This window comes from Vipera ursinii (assembly GCF_947247035.1).
Source record: "Vipera ursinii genome assembly, chromosome: 3".
Lineage (NCBI taxonomy): Eukaryota > Metazoa > Chordata > Lepidosauria > Squamata > Viperidae > Vipera > Vipera ursinii.
In genome coordinates, this window is record NC_139516.1 from 3,149,635 (window position 1) to 3,156,395 (window position 6,761).

A 6,761-nucleotide genomic window follows, 5' to 3' on the forward strand; every position below is an offset into this window, starting at 1 on the left:
GGTCAGCAACCTGAAACAGTGAAAGAGCCACTCGGAACCGGTTCCCTCACAAAAGGAAAAACTGGGAGCCGCAAAAACTGTGTGCACATGCGCGTACATGCGCGCATGCGCAGAACAGGGTTTGACTGAAGAGTGGAGCCAAGGGGAGATATTTCATTTCATTTCATTTCATTTATTGGATTTCTATACCGCCCTTCTCCCTAGGGACTCAGGGCGGTTCACAGGGCATATATAAATAGGTATACAAAAATTAAAAGAAAATTAAACTGTGCCCAATTAAAATACAGCAATAGTAAAATAATAAAACCAATTTAAAAAAACCCATATTCCCCTTCAGGCCTGCATATTTGAATTGAATGAACTTTTTTAGTCCCACTTTTTTTTTGGGACTGCACATGGCAGAGGACTGGGAGCTGCAGGGGACGGCTGAAAGAGCCGCATGCGGCTCCGGAGCCGCGTGTTGCAGACCTTAGGGGTGACCTGCAGTCATAAGTCGAGAACAACCTGTATACTGAGACATTTGACTTAGCGGTCCTTAATAGGCTCATTCCATCCTTTGTTAATCATATTCACTAATATTTGATTAGCTTTTATTTCTCCCCCCCCCCAGGAGCATGACAAACACCGTCTTCCAATGTTTGAGGGGCTGCCACAAAAGAAGAGGGTGTGTGTGTGTCAACCTATTTCTCCGAATAAAGCTCCCGAAGGCAGGACTAGAAGCAATGGATGGACACTAATCAAGGAGAGACGCAATGAAGGAGAAACTTCCTGATGGCGAGAACAATTAATCAGTGGGACAACCTGCCTCCAGAAGTTGTGGGTGCTCCATCACTGGAGGCTTTTCAAGATCGGACAACCATTTGACTAGGATGACTTCTAGGTCCCTTCCAACTCTTGTTATTCTGCATTCTGTACGTTTATCTGTACCATATTTTCCGGCGTATAAGACGACTGGGCGTATAAGACGACCCCCTACATTTCCTGTTAAATTATAGGGTTTGGGCTATACTCGCCGTATAAGACTACCCCTCTTCCAACGCACACCAAATAAAAATTAAAAAACATCAGATTTGATTTTAATATGGTAATTTTAATTCAAATGCTTATGACATGCAGGTACTTAGTAGAAAAACTGTCACTTATAAACATAAGGCTGTTTGTCATCAAGCATGTAAACATAAAACAGTGCAAGTGGATTAAACTTTTCCTAATTCACTCTAAAGCTTTCCCTGCGCAGACCAAATGGGAGATACGCTCCAGGTTTTCCAGCCAGCCAGCCCAGTTCCTGAGTCAAATGTGTCCTTAGAGCTAAGCAGCTGCTCTGGCTGCTGCATTCCCCACCTGCCTTTCAAGTTGGGATAGACTGCAGCTGCTCTTCAACTTTAGAAGGAAAGACGCCCAGACCCCAGCCTGTAAAAAATCACAGACTGCAGCTTCTTCTCCAATTGGTCCCGCTTTCCCTGCGCAGACCAAATGGGAGATCCGCTCCAGGTTTTCCAGCCAGCCCTGTCCCTAAAGTTTCAGGACCTGGCGTATAAGACGACCCCTGACTTTTGAGAAGATTTTCATGGGTTAAAAAGTCGTCTTATACGCTAGAAAATTCCTAGAACGTTTGGTGAAAAGACTTTCATTCTGTGCTTCTCTTAATGCTTTCCATTTTCTAAATTCAGGGAAGTCTTTTTCCTCCTCGTGTCCTGTTCCCTGGAGATTCACCTCGCCTGCTTAGCAGTAATAATGCTCTCCTCTTAAATGTTTTATTAGATAACTTCTCTGAAACGGTCTCGGCCTCGTCACGGTGCGAATTCTCCCCTTTCCTTTATCTCATTTATTACGCTGTTTGTCATGCTCCTCGCAGGGGGGGAGGAAATAAAAGCTAATCAAATATTAGTGAATATGATTAACAAAGGATGGAATGAGCCTATTAAGGACCGCTAAGTCGAATGTCTCAGTATACAGGTCGTTCTCGACTTATGACCGCAATTGGAACCACAATTAATGTTGCTAAGCAAAAAGAATGCTAAGCGAGTCAATTTTTGTTGTTGTTAGCTGCGAAGTCGTGTCCGACCCATCGCGACCCTATGGACAACGTTCCTACAGGCCTTCCTGTCCTCTACCATCTTCTGGAATGCATTTAAGCTCACGCCTCCTGCTTCAGTGACTCCATCCAGCCACCTCATTCTCTGTCGTCCCATTCTTCTCTTGCCCTCCATCTTTCCCGGCATTAGGCTCTTTTCCAGTCAGTCCTTCCTTCTCATTAGGTGGCCAAAGGATTTGAGTTTCAGCTTCAGGATCTGGCCTTCTAAAGAGCAGTCAGGGTTGATCTCCTCTAGGACTGACCGGTTTGATCGCCTTGCAGTCCAAGGGACTCGCAGGAGTCTTCTCCAGCACCAGAGTTCAAAGGCCTCAATTCTTTGGCGCTCAGCCTTTCTTACGTTCCAACTTTCACTGCCATACATTGTGACTGGGAATTTTACAACCCCCTTTTTTGCCATGGTTAAGTAAATCGCTGCTAGTCATTAAGGGAATCATGTGGTCATTAAGCAAATCTGGCTTCTCCCGTTGAGTTTGCTTGCCGGAAACCAGCTGGGTTAGAAATGGCGATCACGTGACCCCCGGGATGCTGCAGCTGCCGTAAATGTACCAAAATTTTTATCACATCACTGTGAGGACGCTGTGACGGTCGACAGTTCCTCTCTGCCATTTACTGGCCTCCAAAATGGTGTCTCTACTTTTTAAGTGTTTAAGCAGGAAGACAGCAGGTGCTCCATCATCCTCCCTGGGTTTTATTCTCCAACAACCAGCTGGAATATTCTGTTCTCCTGCCATTCCCCGGATGTCCTAATGATTGTGGACTCTTCTCCTCCACATCTAGTTGCATTAAAGCTGCTGCAGATGCATGGAATGGGATGGGATGGGATGGACTGGACTAGAAAATAGCAGATTGTAGAATAGAATGAAATAGAATGGAATGGAATGGAATGGAATAGAATAGAATAGAATAGAATAGAATAGAATAGAATAGAATAGAATAGAATAGAATAGAATAGAATAGAATAGAATAGAATAAGAAAGGATAGGGTAGGATAGAATTAGAATAGAATAGAATAAAGAATAGAATAGAATAGAATATGGAAAGAATAGAGTAGAACAGAATAGAATAGAATAGGAAAGAATTAGAATAGAATAGAACAGAATAGAAATAGAATAGAATAGAACAGAATAGAAATACAGAATAGAACAGAATAGAAATACAGAACAGAATATAAATACAGAATAGAATATAAATATAGGATAGAATGGATTAGAAAAATAGAACAGAAGTACAGAATAGAATATAAATACAGAATAGAACAGAATAGAATAATAGAACAGAATATAAATACAGAATAGAATAGAAAATTAGAATAGAATATAAGTACAGAATAGAACAGAATTATAGAACATAATGTAAATACAGAATAGAATATATAGGATAGAATAGATTAGAAAAATAGAACAGAAGTACAGAATAGAATAGAATAGAATAGAAATAAAGAATAGAATAGAATAGAATAGAATAGAATAGAAGCTGGAAGGCGCCCTTGAGGTCTTCTAGTCCAGCCCCCTGCTCAAGCAGGAGACCCTATACAATTTTGAGACAAGTGTCTGTCCAGTCTTTTCTTCTGAAGGCACCCACAACTTCTGGAGGCAGGTAGTTCCACTGGTTAATTATCCTCGCTGTCAGGAAATTCCTCCTTAGTTCTGGGTTGCTTGTCTCCTTGATGAGTTTCCATCCGTTGCTTCTTGTCCTTGTCTTCTGGTGCTTTTGGAGAAACTATCCAGCATCTCTATCCTCTATTGTATCTATCCATCCACTGTATCTATCTATCCATCTATTGTATCTGACAATCCATTGTATCTATGCATCCATCTACAATATCTAGCCACTGTTATCTATCATCTGACCTTCGCTCCTTCTGCCGTGACCTAAAAACTTACTTATTTGAACAAGCCGGCCTGGTCTGATGGGTTTGGCGTATTTTAATATTAATTTTATTAATTTTATTGTAATTGGGCTACATTATTTAATTCTTTCTTAACTTTTGTACATTGTATTTTTATTGTATTTATTGCCCTGTACACCGCCCTGAGTCCTTCGGAAGAAGGGCGGTATAGAAATTAAATTATTATTATTATTATCTATTCTATTCATCCATCCATCCATTAATTCATCCATCCATCCATCCACTCTCTCTCTATCCCGTCTGTCTCCCTGTCTCTATAATCTCTGTTAATCTACCTGTCTGTCTATCATCTATTCTCATGACTCAAATGTCCATTTTGAAGAAACATTGTTCTGAAAGCAGTTGGCCACTTCGCTGGCCATTTTTAAAGATCTCTGAATGCTAGAATGGTTCCCCCAGGAAAAATTCTGCCTTTGCATATTGCAAAAAAAGATAACGAAAATAAAAACCGCTTAAGTGTTAAGCCCGGAAGCGCCTGAAAGCTCGCAAGAACAGCTCGGAAATTCCTCCCGCCAAGTTGGGAAACGGCTGCTGGTTAGATGCCTTTTAATGGGGCACACTTGGAAGGTTGAAATGTCCTGTGGTCACTTTTAAATTTGCTGCTTTAACAGGGCCCGTGAGCCCACATCCCAATAACGAGGCTGGTGATTGTATTTCACAAGGCTTACGGGTCTCAAAGGAGCCCTAAGTGCAACTTGGAAATTTAGGCCTTGCTTGAGATGGCTACCTTGCTTCTCAGCATGCCAGCTTCTTCTTAAAAATTGAAAGGAATAATAATAATAATAATAATAATAATAATAATAATAATAATAATAATAATAATAATAATAATAACAATAACAACAACAACAACAACAAGTTGGAAGGGACCTTGGAGGTCATCTAGTCCAACCCCCTGCTAAGGCAGGAAACCCTATACCATTTCAGACAAATGGCTGTCCAGTCTCTTCTTAAAAACTTCCAGTGTTGGAGCATTCACCGCTTCTGGAGGCAGGTTGTCCCACTGGTTAGTTGTTCTAACTGTCAGGAAGTTTCTCCTTAGTTCTAGGTTGCTTCTCTCCTTGACTAGTTTCGATCCGTTGCTTCTTGTGCTGCTCTCAGGTGCGCCGGAGAACATGAGGCAGGGGAAGTCCTGGATGCCAACAGAAAAAAGGGACGTGGTGGCTCAGTGGGTTAGGACGCTGAGCTTGTCGATCAGAAGGTCGGCAGTTTGGTGGGTCGAATCCTGAGTGCCGCGTAGCAGAGTGAGCGCCTGTTACTCATCCCAGCTTCTGCCAACCTAGCAGTTCGAAAGCACGTAAAAAAAATGCAAGTAGGAAAATAGGGACCTCTCCGGTGGGAAGGTAACAGCGTTCCGTGCGCCTTTGGCGTTTAGTCATGCCGGCCACATGACCACAGAGATGTCCTCGGACAAGTGCTGCCTCTTCGGCTTTGAAACGGAGATGAGCACCGGCCCCTAGAGTCGGAAACGGCTAGCACGCATGTGCAGGGGAACCTTTACCTTTACCTAAGCACTTTGAAGAGTTTCAGCAGAATATGGCTGGAAAGAAAAATCAGCTGTGCTATATCTTTGAGCGACGCACCCCAAATCTTAAGAGCAGTGGTAGTTGGTTGTAAAAAAAAAAAAAAAGTGAGAGAGATGGATTGGGAAGAGAGGGATTTTTGTGTTCCTTCTGTTAATTAACATCAGTCTATGTAGGCCAAGCTACAAAGGCCCATTAAACCAGGCTGTTCTGTTTTGCTTTGGATTATCGTACGGATCCTGCATTATCGAAAGCTTAGGCACGTTAAGAAATTACCAGTGTAGTAACTAAAACAAATAACACCCCTTTGGTGTAGATCTGGGGCATATGGGTTACTCCTGGATTATTCTGTATTCTTTTCCCCTCGTGCTTTAAACAGGAAAAAGACGATAAATTCTATAGGGCCGTGATGGCGAACCTTTTAGAGACCGAGTGCCCAAACTGCAACCCAAAATCCACTTATGTATCGTCGGGTGCCGGGTGGGCGTGGCCCATTGGGTGGGCGTGGCCCATTGGGTGGGTGTGGCTGCGGTGGTAACAGCAGACTGGGTGGGACTAAAAAGTTCAATCCATCAATTCCAACTTTGCTAGATCTTTTTTCCCCCTGCGAGAAGTTGAAATTGATTGATTGAACCTTTTTTTTTTTTTGCAGACAGCGGCGGAGGCCTATAGCGAAAAGGTTTTATAAAAGCCGGCTGAAGGCTAGGACTGGGGCAACGGTGCGCGTGCCCACAGAGAGGGCTCTGCGTGCCACCTGTGGCACACATGCCATAGGTTCGCCACTCCGGCTATAGGGTAAATTTGGTGTCACACGTGCATGCAAACAGGCAAAGTACCCCAAAGGTGCTTTTTCAAAAGGCAACTGGATTTTGTTGTTCCTTTGAACACGTTTTACTTCTCATCCAAGAAGCTTCTTCACTTCTGACTGAATGGTGGAGGGTGGAAGGGCTTACCTTTCTTGCAGTCATCTGGTCGTTAGCACTCTCTCCGAGGGTCGTTGAGGCAACTTGGAGGTTTATCTGTGTCCTCAGGGTCACCTGAGTGGTGCAAATCAGTATGGAGCCTTCTTGGAACTGCGGAAAGGACCGTGTTGTAAACGGGAGATAAGTGGGTGTCGTGACTAAACCTCCAAGTGGCCTCAATGGCTCTCAGAAAGAGTACAAACGACCAGATGATTGCTAGGAGTATAAACCCTTCCGTCCTTCCACCATTCAGTCAGAACTGAAGAGGCTTC